At 41.0% G+C, this 15,000-nt stretch overlaps 1 protein-coding gene and 1 pseudogene across 1 annotated transcript in view; both read right to left on the bottom strand.

Moving 5' to 3' along the window:
- Positions 1-15,000, bottom strand: part of DOC2B (double C2 domain beta) — a 675,394-nt gene that overhangs the window by 409,430 nt on the left and 250,964 nt on the right. The gene's annotated exons all lie outside the window — the stretch shown is intronic.
- On the bottom strand, positions 10,702-10,878 carry LOC120929969 (annotated as a pseudogene).

Below are 15,000 nucleotides of genomic sequence, written 5' to 3'. Positions count from 1 at the left end.
GTTGTTCTTCTGGAAGGTTCTCCTCTCTCCACAGAGAAATGTTGGAGCTCTGAGTGACAATCGAGTTCTTGGTCACCTCCCTGAACGACTAAGAACCTTCTCCCCCCCATCGCTCAGTTTGGCCGGGCGGTCCACTCTATGAAGAGTCCTGGTGGCTCCAAACTTCTTCCATTTATGGATGATGGAGGCCACTGTGCTCATTGGGACCTTCAATGTTAAAAAAGTGTTTCTGTACCCTTCCCCAGAGGTGGCTCGATACAATCCTGTCTCAGAGATCTACAGACAATTCCTTGGACTTCATGGCCTGGTTTGTGCTTTGACATGCACTGTTAACTGTGGGACCCTATATAGATAGGTGTATGCCTTTACAAATCATGTCCAATCAACTGAATTTACCACAGGTAGACTCTAGTCAAGTTGTAGAAACATCTCACGGATGATCAGTGGAAACATGATGCACCGGAGCTAAATTTTGCGTGTCATGGCAAAGGCTGTGAATACTTATGTACATGTGATTTTTTTCATTTGTTATTTTGAATACATTTGCGTAGATTTTAAACAAACTTCTTTAACGTTGTCATTATGGGGTACTATTTTTAGAATTTTAAGGAAAATAATAAATGTAATCCATTTTGGAATAAGGCTGTAACATAAACAAATGTTGAAAAAGTGAAGCGATGTGAATACTTTCCGGATGCAATGTAGACCTGACTTCAGAGATATCCCCAAACAAAAGCTAGAGTATTTTTTTAAGAGAGAACCTATAATGTAATCATCATAATATTTAAATGTTCACTATAACATACACGTTTATGGTGACACATGCTTTGGTAATTACATTGATAGCATGGTATTTAATTTGTGAACAAGCCAGTGCAACATTTTTACACAGAACATGAAAACAATGCAAAATAAAATACAAAACACATACCATAATATAAAGTATTATGACCTGACCATTGTCACCATGTGTGCAGCGAAAATGTCTATTTTTGCCCTGCAAACTGCATACATATTTGCACTGTTTGCAATTAGCCCTGCTGCTTTTTCTCCTTTATCTTAAATAGTTGAGGCCATCAGGAAGCTCAAAGTGTGCTGTTATAATGGATTTTCAATAGTGTTGGCATTCCTTATGCTGCAAACACGATAGGTTAGTCTGATGAAAACGGTCTGATTGACCGTTTTCATCAGACCAAACCGATCGTGTGTGGGCCCCATCGGTTATTTATCCATAGGTTAAAAAAATAGGAACTTGTTTTAAAATGATCTGATGGATAAAAAACCTATAGAAAAAAAACGATCGTCTGTAGGTACGTCCATCGTTTAAAAATCCATGCATGCTCAGAATCAAGTCGACGCATGCTTGGAAGCATTGAACTTTTATCTCAGCACGTCGTTGTGTTTTACGTCACCGCGTTCTGACACGATCGTTTTTTTAACTGATGGTGTGTAGGCACGACTAATCATCAGTCAGCTTCATCGGATAACTGATGGAAAAATCCATCAGACCGTTTTCATCAGACTAACCTATCGTGTGTACAGGGCATTAGAGTTGCATTAGATCTAAGCCTTGTAGTGAAGCCAGTAAGCATCAGCCATTAATGCTACAATACTAAATCCATGATGACAATAATCTGAAATATACTGTACCTCCTGAACACAGAGATATGAACAGATGAAAAGGACTTTTTGAAATTCTAAATAGATAGACGTCTGTGACGTGATTCACAAATAAACATTAATGCCAATTCATCAGACTATTTAAATGGTATTTAGACCATTTATACAGTTTCCTCCCACTAATTAGCATTTACACACTATCAGTACTTTTGATGTATGGTCAGTGAGCTAGTCCTCTCATCCTAAACAAGCTTTCTGACATAAATTGTCTCCATATTTCCTTAAAATTTCAAAATTTCAAAAAAGAGCTGCTGTCTCAGTTAAATCTGACTTCTGGGAACATTTCATGCATTGCACTTACTGACTCCTGCTGCTATTAAAACATCTAAGCTATGGTTAGGATCATAAAGGCATTCTTTGACAGAAAACTATTGAACATTCCAAAGCACATAAACCAGAAAATCCATTTTGTGGTATGAGTTACTTAGTTTAATGACCATGCACATCCCCTTCATACAAGGTTATTATCGTTCTGCAAGTACAGAGATAAAGTTTTGTATACCAATTTGATGGACTAATAAGGCCTCGTACAGACGGGCAAACATGTACGATGAAAACGGTCCGCCGGACCGTTTTCAGCGTACATGCCCGCCCAGAGATTTCTGTATGATGGCTGTACACACCATCATACAGAAATCCACGCGTACACGATACGCGGCGACGAGGCCGCGCCGTCGCCGCGACGATGACGCGGCGACGTGCGCGGCCCTGGCAGTTCAATGCTTCCACGCATGCGTCAAAGTCATTCGATGCATGCGAGGGATGGCGGCCGCTCGGACATGTACGGTAAGTCTGTACAGACGACCAAACATGTCCAACGGGCAGGATTCCAGCGGGCATGTTTCTAAGCAAGTTTAGAAACATTTGCCCACTCGAAAACGGTCTGGCGGGCAAATGTACGCTGGAATCCTGTCCGCTCGGCTGTACAGACGACCAAACATGTCTGCTGAAACTGGTCCGCGGACCAGTTTCAGCAAACATGTTCGGTCGTGTGTACGGGGCCTTAGAGTCAGTAATGTGATGTAATAACCATGCATTATACTGTATTCTGCAATCGAATAATCAAATTGTGATGCTCTAATCAACGTATGTATGTATGGAGCTGTTGAAAGAGTGTTCTCTATTCAAATTTGGTTTCCTGTCAAGTCAGCTTTTGGCGATCACATGGATCACATGGATTGTTTCTGTAGAATTATCTGTCTTCTGTCTTTTTCTTAAATCTTTCCAATGGCATGTTAGTATATTCTGTGACTGAATTCACCCACCTTATTGCTGATTGCTCTTTTCGTTTTTTTTTTCTCTTCAAGTTTTCCAAGCACAATTGACTTTTTCATTGTTTGGCTCATAATATGTTCAAAGTAACACAGCTTCAGCCTAGTTATCTGAACTTCAGGTGAAAGTTTGAGCTTGATAAATGATCCATTTGTTTGTTTTGCTTGTTGTCTGTGTTGAACTTAGATGTATTCACCAACCCCAAAGTTCAAAGGTAGGGTGTCAAGGTTGGTCTTTCTGGTTCAAACTTTGAAACAAACCTCATTGAATTTGGACATTCTGCACATTCTGGAATCCTGGACATTCTGTGGGCTAATAATCATGAGTATAGGGAGCTGGGTACTGTCATGGCGGCATCATACAGCAAGGTATTTTTAGATAGTTTGGGCCTTATTAAACAGTAATAGGTCTGAATTGAGTGGGGAAATAACATAGCTAAAGCCCTCAACTACAAAATAGCCAGTGGCACAATTGTTTTCACTTTACTAGAGTGCATTGTCTTAATAGTCTTCAGAAACTTTGTGTAGCACCTTTACAGTGCCAACCACCAGATTAGGTCAGGTTTTTTAGCCCAGTTTGATCGGTAGAATCAGCAGCAGGGTTTTTTGCAATCATTGGTAATCCAAGACTGGTTAATTGTAACAAAAGTCACACCATCAGGGGTCAGGAAAGATTTTCTCTTTGCAAAAAAAACGTCCTATTGCACTGAAGGCCCCCTCAGACAGCATACTGACTGCAGGGCAAGCCAGAATCTCCAGCACACACTGTGCAAATTTTAGCCACTGCCAGACCATTTCAAGTGACAATACTGTCCTCAATAATCTCACCCCACACATATATATAACTGTGGGTTTGGGAAGGGTGAAATGTCACTCTTGAAGCCTGTCCCATTTTCTCCTCCCCATTTCTCTTTGCTGCCAGTACTCCAACCCTCCCTCTCAAATTCCTTCCTATCTTCTATCCTTCCTGCTGCCTTTGACTCACCGGGATAGAGGCAGTAGGTCAAAATTCCTACTGGCTCTAAGGCAGCCTCTTCCCTGCCCTTGTACCATATTAGTACAAGTGAGTATTGATGAAACACTGCTGTTGGTGCAGCCTCTGCAGCATGACCAATATTGAGTTACTATACATCTCATAGAGGTGTTACAGATAAGGCAGTTGGTAGGCAGCTAATGTTGGAAATGCATATTCAGTATGATTAGGTATAAAAAAAACTCTGCGCTTAGTGAAAATCTAAAAAAGTTGAAAAAAAGGCAGATGGTAATTCTCAATGAAAGCTGTAGTCTAAAATGTGTTTGAATACACCAACAACACAAATAATATCTAAAACTAATTAGGTGCGCTATCTCTTTAAATGTCCATATCCATGCCAAAATGCAATTTGATAAAAACAAAATCAATAATGAAATCAACAATCCATGTGACACATTTCATATAAAATAAATATATGTGCCATACAGTACAAAAATACATTTAATGCAAAATGTGCAAAAGTGCTATCAAGAATTATATAACAAAGAGCAAAGTGCAATAAAGTGACTTGTACTATAAATAACTAAAAATGTGCATCAATAAAGTTCATCATGGGATGTGGATTAATGAATTTTGGAAATCCCATGATGAACTTTGATGCCCATTTTGAGTTATTTATAGCAGAAGTCACTTTGCTCTTTTTTTGTATATATACTTCTTGATAGCACTTTTGCACATAAAGGAAATAAAACAATATATAAAAAAGAATGTACATTTTTTTATAAAAAAAAGGGGGTTGTCATTCGGGCCCCTTACAGGTGTACTGCCTGTACCCCCCTGATGGCGGCCCTGTCCCTGACCAAGATGTACTGCTTACAAACAGTGGAAATAAGTGAGGTCAGGAACCCTTTTATGCTGTTGAGAAGGGTACTTAGATCAACAAAATAGCAGAACTACAGAATTACAGAATTACAAAACCTTGATAGAGAACAACTACTTCAGTATATTCTTTTATAGTGTGTATTCAGCTTTAGCAATCTTAATTCTGACTTTATTATTATATTCCGTTCAAATACAGTAACATTTGGTATAATATTTAATAAGGAACCATGAACAGTTTATCATTGGTGACACCTGTAACATATGTGCTTCTGATATTCCCTTTAGTATGTGCTTCTGATATTCCCTTTAGTATTAAATGTCATGTAACATACCTTACAATGTCCATCAACAGTAAGCCAAGGTGGTTTATTACAAAAGCTGTGTGTCCGTACTAATTTGCATACAGAACTTCAGTTCATTTTATAAACTTAACTAAGCAATACATATATTATAATCCGATTTAGATGCATACTCAACAATTTTTTTGTCTTGACATAATATACAACATCTGCTATATTTAATTAGTAGAAGTTTAATCAACATCTGTATAGCTCCCAAAACAACTGGAAAACACATACACTAGTGAGCGTGTTGGCATCAAATGGGTAGCAGAGAGCCACGTCATTAGAAACCCTATTAGACATCTGTCTGAAACTCACACTATTTTACAGAAATGCACAAGAACAAGTTAAAGGTTTAAATATTATTTTATATTCAAAATCTCCTTTTGAAACCTAAACAGCCCTAAAACTATGCATACATTGAGAATGTTAGCATAAATTGTTATTTTTCTTGCTTTACTTTGTAATTTCATTGAGTCTGCGTTCCTGACATATTAACATATTTTAACAGATTAGCCAACACTTGTCTGGTAATGTGTGCCCTACACATAAAACACATTTGCCAACATGCTTGCCAGGAGAAAAAAAATATCCACTGATATTTGCTAAGACATGTTTTTCAGTGTGAAAACTAGTTACAGTAACATTCTCCAAATATAGAGGAAAGCAGATGTTACATTCAGTGCACACTCACCAGCCACAACTGATTTTTAACATTTTTACCATTTTACCATTCTTTGCATCTTTCTTTATTGACATTTCTTTATTGTATAACAACAATAGGGACCCCAATGCCATTTAATCAATGATATTTAAATTTAGAATGTCCGGAAAGTTTTTTTAATACTGAGGCCATCACCAGTGAGGGGTGGGGGGGCACATACTTGCCCCCCAAGGGGATTAGCCATCTTTTTTGGGACCAAAGCCGAAGTGCATGTAAGCAACTGTTAACATGGCCCTGTGCATCACTCTTGCTGGTCCTCTGTCATGAGGATTCCAAGCTGGCTCGTGTGCAAGTTGTGGGAAGGTTTTTTATAGGATCACTATCTTCATAGGGCCAGATTCAGAGACAGCGGTGTATTTTTGTGCGGGTGTAGCGCATCTCATATGCGCTACGCCGACGTAACTCTGAGAGGCAAGAGCAGTATTCACAAAGCACTTGCTCCCTAAGTTACGTCGGCGTAGCGTAAATGTGCCGCCGTAAGCCCGCCTAATTCAAATTAGGAAGGTAGTGGGCGTGTTGTATTAAAATTAGCCGTGACCCCATGTAAATGAATTCCCGAACGAACGGCGCATGCGCGCGCATGCTCAGAATCATGTCGCATATACTCCCTAAGATACGCCGGCTCAATGCTTTCGTCGTGAACGTAACCTACGCCCAGCCCCATTCACGTACAACTTACGCAAACAGCGTAAAATCCGACGGCTGTTCCGACGTCCATACCCTAACATGACTTACCCCTGCTTTATGAGGGATAACTATACGCCGGACGTACGCCTTACGTAAACGCCGTCGCTTACTGCGACAGGCGCAAGTACGTTCGTGAATCAGCGTATCTAGGTCATTTACATATTCAACGCGGAAATCAATGGAAGCGCCCCTAGTGGCCAGCGTAAATATGCACCCAAGATACGACGGCGTAGGAGACTTACGTCAGTCGGATGGAGCCAGAATTCAGGCGTATCTGGTTTCAAGAATATGCCGCATAGATACGACGGCGCATCCTAGAACTTACGCGGCGTATCAACAGATACGTCGGCGTAAGTTCTCTTTGAATCTGGCCCATAGAGTTTATGTCCCTAGCCTTTGGGTAAGTTTAAAAATAAGTTGTCTTTTGCCCATGTACTGCAAAAATCTAACAACAATCAAAATGTTTTTTAGTAAAAATGGTCTTAATTTGAGTGCTCACATGACTGAGTGTAGAAGAGACATTACTTGTAAATTCCACTTGGCTGGCACTAATATGAAGGATTATATGTACTTTGTAAAGCTCTGTAGAACGTGTTGGCCCTGTATAAACAAGATGAATCAAGAGTAATGGTGAATTTTACGAGCACCATATGACCGCAACTATTCCTTTTCGCATGATTAAAACAAATGCAAAATATTCATACATAATACAACCAAGATGTTATACAGGGTACATTAAGATCTACTTTTTTAAATAATAATTTCAACAATCCTTGAACAGATGTTGCACAAGCTTAATGGGAAATTTCCATAGCATCTGCGACATTTATGAATGAAAGTGCTGTGGTTAATGATCCACACAGCTACCTGCATAATGCACTTGGTTCATTTGGGTGCTAATAGCTGGCATTTCACATACACATTCTTACTAATGACGGGGAGTAGCTGTCTATTATTTCATTACTGTGTCTTTACAGTAAAGAATATGCTAATTATAACCATAATTAGTAGCCTAAAAGACCACGTTTCTATTAGACCTTCCAAAGTTCAGCATACTGCCATTAATGTTCATTAACCCATTGATCAGTATGTCACAAAATTATTTGCAAATGCTGCAACAATAATCTGCTGTATGCTCTTTGATTTTTATACTTCTTATTGCTGGCATCATGTTTTCTATGAGAAATATTGATGTTTCTATTTAAATAATAGTAAAGACAGTCTTAAAGTCCAGTATTCATTCTTTTGTCTGCATTGATCCTCATGCTCACAACAGTCAAAGGGCTTTGCACTCATTACTACAGAAGCTGTCTCAATTTTTGATACTTTTTGTCACTTTCATTCAGTACTATATAGCTAACGACTTCATGCATTTCCTAATTGGCAGTGCTAGTTATCATTTAGGGTCCTTTCACACGTGCAGACCGTTTTTTAGATCAGTTTTTTATCATCAGTTGATCCGTTTTTTCATCCGTTTTACATCCATTTTTCATCAGTTGTCATCCGTTTTTCATCCGTTTTCATCCATTTTTCATCCGTTTTTTCATCCGTTTTTCATCCGTTTTACATCCGTTTTTCATCAGTTGTCACCCGTTTTTCAACTGTTTTTCATCCGTTTTTTCATCCGTTTTTTTTTTTTGGTAGAACTTTATTTTTATTACATATTTTGATGAAAAACGGATGTTAGCGGATCGGATGTTAAACGGATCGTCCGCTAACATCCGTTTTTCGTCCGTTCCGTTTATTTGACGGAAGAAAAATAGGGGTTTCTTCCGTTCAAAAAAACGGAGCTTAACGGAGACGGATGTTAACGGACGTTAGCGGATGCTCATCCGCTAACGTACGCTATCCCATTGGAAAGCATTGCAGTCCGTAAACAGACGTATGAAAAAACGGACGAACGGTCCGCACGTGTGAAAGGACCCTAACTCATCTCACATTTCGCTCCCTCTAGTAAGGTAAACTCTCTCCCAAGAATTGGGTAAAGCAACAAGTTCAAATCCTCCCTTTTTCTTTGCTTCTCCTACAGTCTGTTTAACTGCCAGCAATGAGGAGGAGTTCAGCTAGAGCTTACACACAACTATGCAGTCTCTCACTGACTCAATGTAGCAGCATTGGCCAAATCACAATGTTCCAGCCCAGTCACATGAGAAGATTGTGGAGGTGACTGAGTAGCACAGTGTGTGAATGGACAGTTCTGGAAATTTGCAGCTAATTGAAGAACAATTAACAAAGTGATAATAATAAATCATGCTCCTTGCCCTGTAAGTAACCCCCTTGTTAATAATTAAGGGTGAGCCGCAGCGTGTTCGCACAGCCCACGTGCAGAGCCAGTCAGGAATTCACTGCCTGTGATTAGCGCAGCGCAGTGCCAACTTCCTGGCGGGCTCTGCACATGGGCTGTGCGAACACGCCGGAGCTCATTCTTATTAATAATAATAATAAAAAGTATTAGTGCAGAACATAAAGCAAAGCCAGTGCATATGGGGGGGGGGGTGTCCTAAAATGATAATAGTATTCAAAGGTTATGCTTTGCCTGCGGTTATCAAGCCTTTCTTTTCATGTACAGCTGTACAGAACTCCTAAACTACCGCCACAATCTTCACATGCTTAAAGGCTCCAACTCAGAGGACCCTCCTCAAGTCTAGCAGCCACAGATTTACCACCAACAAGGTCTGGCACTACCTCACATGTACACTACAAAGTTGTCACATGAGAAGAAGATGAGAGGGCCACATGCTTCTCCATACCCAAGTAATGGGTATTTTCTGTGCTCCCAACAAAGTGGTGAGGGAGAGAAGTAAAGGTGAATACGTGCTGCTGGGTAACCCATGCAATAAAGCAAACCTGTTGCTTTGCCCTGCATTAGCAATTCCCAGGTTTACTGTAAACAAACTGCAAGCAGGCTTCAAACTGCTTTCATTAAAATTCAGAACTACTAAAAACGAATTAAAAGCTACAAAACACCTGCTGGCAGCTTGGATAACATGGCAATATTCTTATTAAATCTGTGTTTAACATTCCACAACTGGAGCTAAAATAGCTTTAAAGGCTTCAACAAACCTGCTTCACGATTGACTGAATGCTTTCAATGCCTACAAATGCTTACATACATTTTGCCCTTATATGAAATAAAACTTGCGTGTACGACACCTAAAAGTTATGAATTCATGTACTCTATGTGATTGGGATAGTAATACGGGAAAGGGTGGAAACATGAATGTCTAGAAATGGAGCTCAATGATATTGTGATTAGAGGAGAAAAAACACACCCAAAAACTCCACCCGGTGCCAAAAAAATGTGCCCACACCTAAAGAGTGAAACACAAAAACGTGCAACGGGTGTTACACTTGTCCTCCATAAAGAAGGACCTAACCCTGATCCCCCGGAGCGTTAGGCTCCAGACGAGGACTGAGGTACTTCACATGGTCCATCTGGCTGAAACCAGACGGACCCCATTCTTTTGAGGGTCTGCCAAAACAGAACCCGCCCAAGTACTAGGTGGGCCTCCCCCGAAGAGAGACCCCATGAGAGCAGGCGAACTAAGCCAGAAGGCCATGTCCACCCACTCCCAAGACGTTCAGGGCAGGCTCGAGGACCTACACCCTACTAATCACACTGTGACAAACGTGTTACACCAAACAAAAAAAAATGACAACACAGGGGTAAATAAAAGAAAGTGGGGGAGAAGAAAGATAAGGCAGAGTGAAAGTGACCATCGTGCAATACGATGGCTGGCTCTCCGGCCAGGAATCAAAAATTCCTTTGGTCCAAGCCAAAAGGCCCGGCCCTAGAGGCAGGTGTGAAAAAAGTGTGTGTGGTGACATGACCAAGGTGCCACACTCTCAAACACTTCTGCAAGTACGGCACCCCTGGACTGCCACTTCAGGGGCACAATCACCACAGGCTTTTCTCTGAACCTTGACCAACAGCCCAGACTGTGTGGCATCCATCCCAGTCAGGAAGGTAGGAGCTCTGAGAGATTGGGGAGAGCCTGTGCCAGAAGGCTACTCCCATCACTCCCTCCTAATCACATTCGGGAGGGAAGGAGGAGCCACTGTTCTCTCCCGAAAAACTGTCCGGGGCAGACACCACAAAACCTAGGCCAGAAGGCCAGGGACCCGACCCTTCAGCTTCGACCGCATGATTCTTCGTCCAAATCAGAAGGCTTTCACCTCCATGCCAGCAGGTTTTGCATCTGCCACCGCCATCCCTTTCCACCTCGCCGCGTACTGGGGATGGTTAGCATAGCGCCACCTCCTGGCAACTGATAAGAACAGATCCTACACTTGATCTTAGCCAAAAGGCAGAGAAGCGATTAGATGAGAATTTTTTCTATTAAGCAGTGCTCCATCGAATGAGATTTCTATAATAATGCACTGCACAATCACATGAGATTAAAATACTCATGCACTGGCCCACCAAGTGAGATTTCCATACAAATGTACTTCCTCCATCAAGTAAGATTTCCTTACTCATGCACTTGCCCATCAAGTGAGATTTCCATACTCATGCACTTGTCCATCAAATGAGATTTCCATACTCGTGCACTTCTTCATAAAGTGAGATTTCCATACTCATGCGCTTCCCTATCAAGTGAGATTTCCTTTCTCATGCACGTCCCCCTTTACGTGAGATTTCCATACTCATGTCCTTCTCCATATATTAAGATATCCATATTATATACTTCCCCATCAAGTGATATTTCCATACTCATGCAAGATGTCCATACTCATGTACTTACCATCAAGTGAGATTGCCATACTCACACACTTTCCCATCAAGTGAGATTTGCATACTCATGCACTTTCACATCAAGTGAGATTTCCATACTCATGCACTTCCCTATCAAGGGAGATTTCCTTACACATGCATTTCCCCATCAAGTGAGATTTCCATACTCATGCACTTCACCATAAAGTAAGATTTGCATGCTCATTCCCCATACTTATGCACTTCAATATCATGTGAAATTTCCTTACTTATGCACTTCCCCATCAAGTGAGATTTACATACTCATGCACTCCCTCATCAAGTGAGATTTACATACTCATGCACTTCTCGATAAACTGAAATCTCCATACTAATGCACTTCCCCTTTAACCACTTCCATACCAGGTACTTACGCACCTTCCTGGCTAAGCCAATTTTCAGCTTTCAGCACTGTCGCAATTTGAATGACAATTGCGAGGTCATGCTACACTGTACCCAAACTATTTTTTTATCATTTAGTTCCCACAAATAGAGCTTACTTTTGGTAGTATTTGATCGCCTTTGCAATTTTTTTTTGTTACATTTTTATGTTAAGTAAGATTTGCATACTCATTCCCAATCAAGTAAGATTTGCATACTCATGCACTCTCATCCAGTGTGATTTCTATACTCATGCCCTTTCCTATCAAGTGAGATTTGCCTACTCATGCATTTTCCCATTAAGTGAGATTTCCTTACGCATGCACTTCCCTATCAAGGGAGATTTCCTTATTCATGCATTTCCCCATCAAGTGAGATTTCCTTATGCATGCACTTCCCTATCATCTGAGATTTCCGTACTCATGCATTTCCCCATCAAGTGAGATTTCCTTACGCATGCACTTCCCTATCAACTGATATTTCCATATTCACGCGCTTCTCCATAAACTGAGATTTGCATACTAATGCACATCCCCATCAAGTGAGATTTCCATACTCATGTACTTTCCCATCAAGTGAGATTTCCATACTCATGCTCTTCCCCATCAGGTGATTTTTCTGTACTAATGCACTTCCCCTTTAAGTAAGATATCCATACTCATGCACTTACCATCAAGTGAGATTTCCATATTCATACTCCGTTCCCACGCGTTCCCGCAGGACTTGAGCCCTGTCCTTTAAGGACAAAACCTGACTTTAGCATTCAAAGCCCAAACATCAAGCTATTGCTACCAAGTAACACACTTTTGTGTTCTGTTTAAAACTTGCTTTAAATTTGGAAAAACTGTTACATTTTCACAAACACTGACACAATATAATTCGTTTTCATACTTCCAGTGGGTGAGCTGGTTCAAAAACTCTTCATATTGCCTCATTACACAAGAATATTTTAACAGTCAAAACGCATTTAATTAGCACTTGTATCCTAAAGATTTAGAGGAGTATTCTAGCAAAATTTAAAAAAGGTTTTACTCATATAATTCAAATTAAAGAAAATGATTTACAAGCAGCCCACAGTTTTCAGCTCCCAAGTGATTCTTTCTGTGAGAATCTAGTTAGCCAAGTCTGGGAACTAACACAATTAGTAACATTAAATGAAACAACATGCACTCAGTTACAGCTGGGAAAAGTAATCTATGATCAGCCCAAGCAATGTCAATAATTAAAGAGCCATTGATTGTGCTGTTCAACATATCCCAGTACAAGAAATCATTTGGTTAACCATTTCTTTGCTGAAACAAATACACTAATTGCACATCTATTTAGTGCACAGTGCACATCAGAAGAAATATGCACTAATATAAAAAAAAATACTATTACCTGTAGAAGACAGAAATTTGGCTAAACATAGTCATCCAGCACCAATTGGTCTTAAAATTTATTCCAGAGGTGCAGAGCTCATGTAACCCCTTTGTCTACCAAAGTACATTTATAAACAGTATGGTAAACAAGCAGCAGTGGCTCAATTACAGTACCTTTGCAGTGGGCTCATCTCCGGTTCGGCTCAGCCACCACGTGATTCCTCTGTAAGCATCTTAATATACACCACTAAAGTGGTGGGTATCCCTACTGAGCTGGAGGCAGCGACTTTTACCAAGTCTCAGGCCTCGTACACACGGACGGACTGTCCGATGAAAACGGTCCGCTGGACCGTTTTCATCGGACATGTCCGCTGCCGGATTTTGGTCTGATGGTTGTACACACCATCAAACCAAAATCCCTGCGTACAGGATACTCTGTGACGTGGCCGCGGCGTCGCCGCGACTATGACGCGGCGACGTGCGCGACCCTGGAAGGTCAATGCTTCCACGCATGCGTCAAACCACTTCGACGCATGCGAGGGCTTTCGGCCGAGCGGACATGTACGGTAAGTCGTACAGACGACCTAACATGTCCGACGGACAGGCTTCCAGCGGACATGTTTCTTAGCATGCTAAGAAACATTTGTCCGCTGGAAACCTGTCCGATCCGCCGGAAAATTGTCCGGTTGGATGTACAGACGACCGAACATGTCCGCTGAAACTGGTCTGCGGACCAGTTTCAGCAGACATGTTCGGTCGTGTGTACGAGGCCTAACTGTCTCTTTCCCACTTATGCTTTGATTCACAAAAATCTGGAACAAGTCTAAACAATTACAGCAGGTGACAGGTTTTACCTGTTACAACCCAATCTGGCAGAATTATAATTACCCTGAGTTGGCAAAGCTACACCAGGGCCCGAGATGGTGTAAGTGGGGAATACCTCATTTAAACCATAATTTATAACCATAAATTTAAGGATGTTTTGTGTAGCTTTGAGGAACTATGTGTAAAAAAATTCTCACTGCCTAAGTCCATGTTGTTCTACTATGTGTGGACTTAATGAAGCACAGTGGACCAACACCAGCAGATGACACGGCTCCCCAAATCAACACAGACTGTGGAAACTTCACACTGGACTTCAAGCATCTTGCAGTGTGTGCCTCTCCATTCTTCCCCCATACTCTGGGTCATTGGTTTTCAAATGAGTTGCAAAATGTGCTCTCATCAGAAAAAAGGACTTTGGACCACTAAGCAACAGACCAGGTCTGTTTTTCTTTAGTCCAGGTAAGACCCCTCATGATGTTGTTTGTTGTTCAGGAGGGGCTTGACAAGAGAAATACGACATTTGAAGCCCATGTCCAGGATCCATCTGTGTGTGGTGGCTCTTGATGCACTGACTCCAGCCTCAGTCCACTCCTTGTGAAAGTCCCCAACAATGGCCCTTTCCTAACAATCCTCTCCACTCCAGGCTGCGTTCATCCCTGCTGATTGTGCACCTTTTTCTTCCACACTTTTCCCTTTCATATAAATTTCTATTAATGTGCTTTGATACAGCACTTTGGGAATATCCAACTTCTTTTTCAATTACCTTATGAGGCTTTCCCTCCTTATGGATGGTGTCAATGATGGTTTTCTGCACAACTGTCAGGTCAGCAGTCTTTCCATGATTGTGATTCCTACTGAACCAGACTGAGAGACCATTTAAAGGCTCAGGAACCCTTTGCAGGTGTTATGGCTTAATTAGCTGATTGGCGTGGGACACTTTGAGACTAGAATATTGCACCTTTTCACAATATTCAAATTTTCTGAGATTATGGATTTGGGGGTTTCATGAGCTGTAAGCCATAATCATCACAATTATGACAAATCACGACTAGAACGATCTTGCATCGCATGTAATGAGTCTATCTCATATATTAGTTTCACCTTATAAGTTGCATTAGTAAA

The sequence above is a fragment of the Rana temporaria genome, chromosome 2 (genome assembly GCF_905171775.1).
Source record: "Rana temporaria chromosome 2, aRanTem1.1, whole genome shotgun sequence".
NCBI lineage: Eukaryota > Metazoa > Chordata > Amphibia > Anura > Ranidae > Rana > Rana temporaria.
This window is presented reverse-complemented; position numbering and strand designations above follow the sequence as displayed.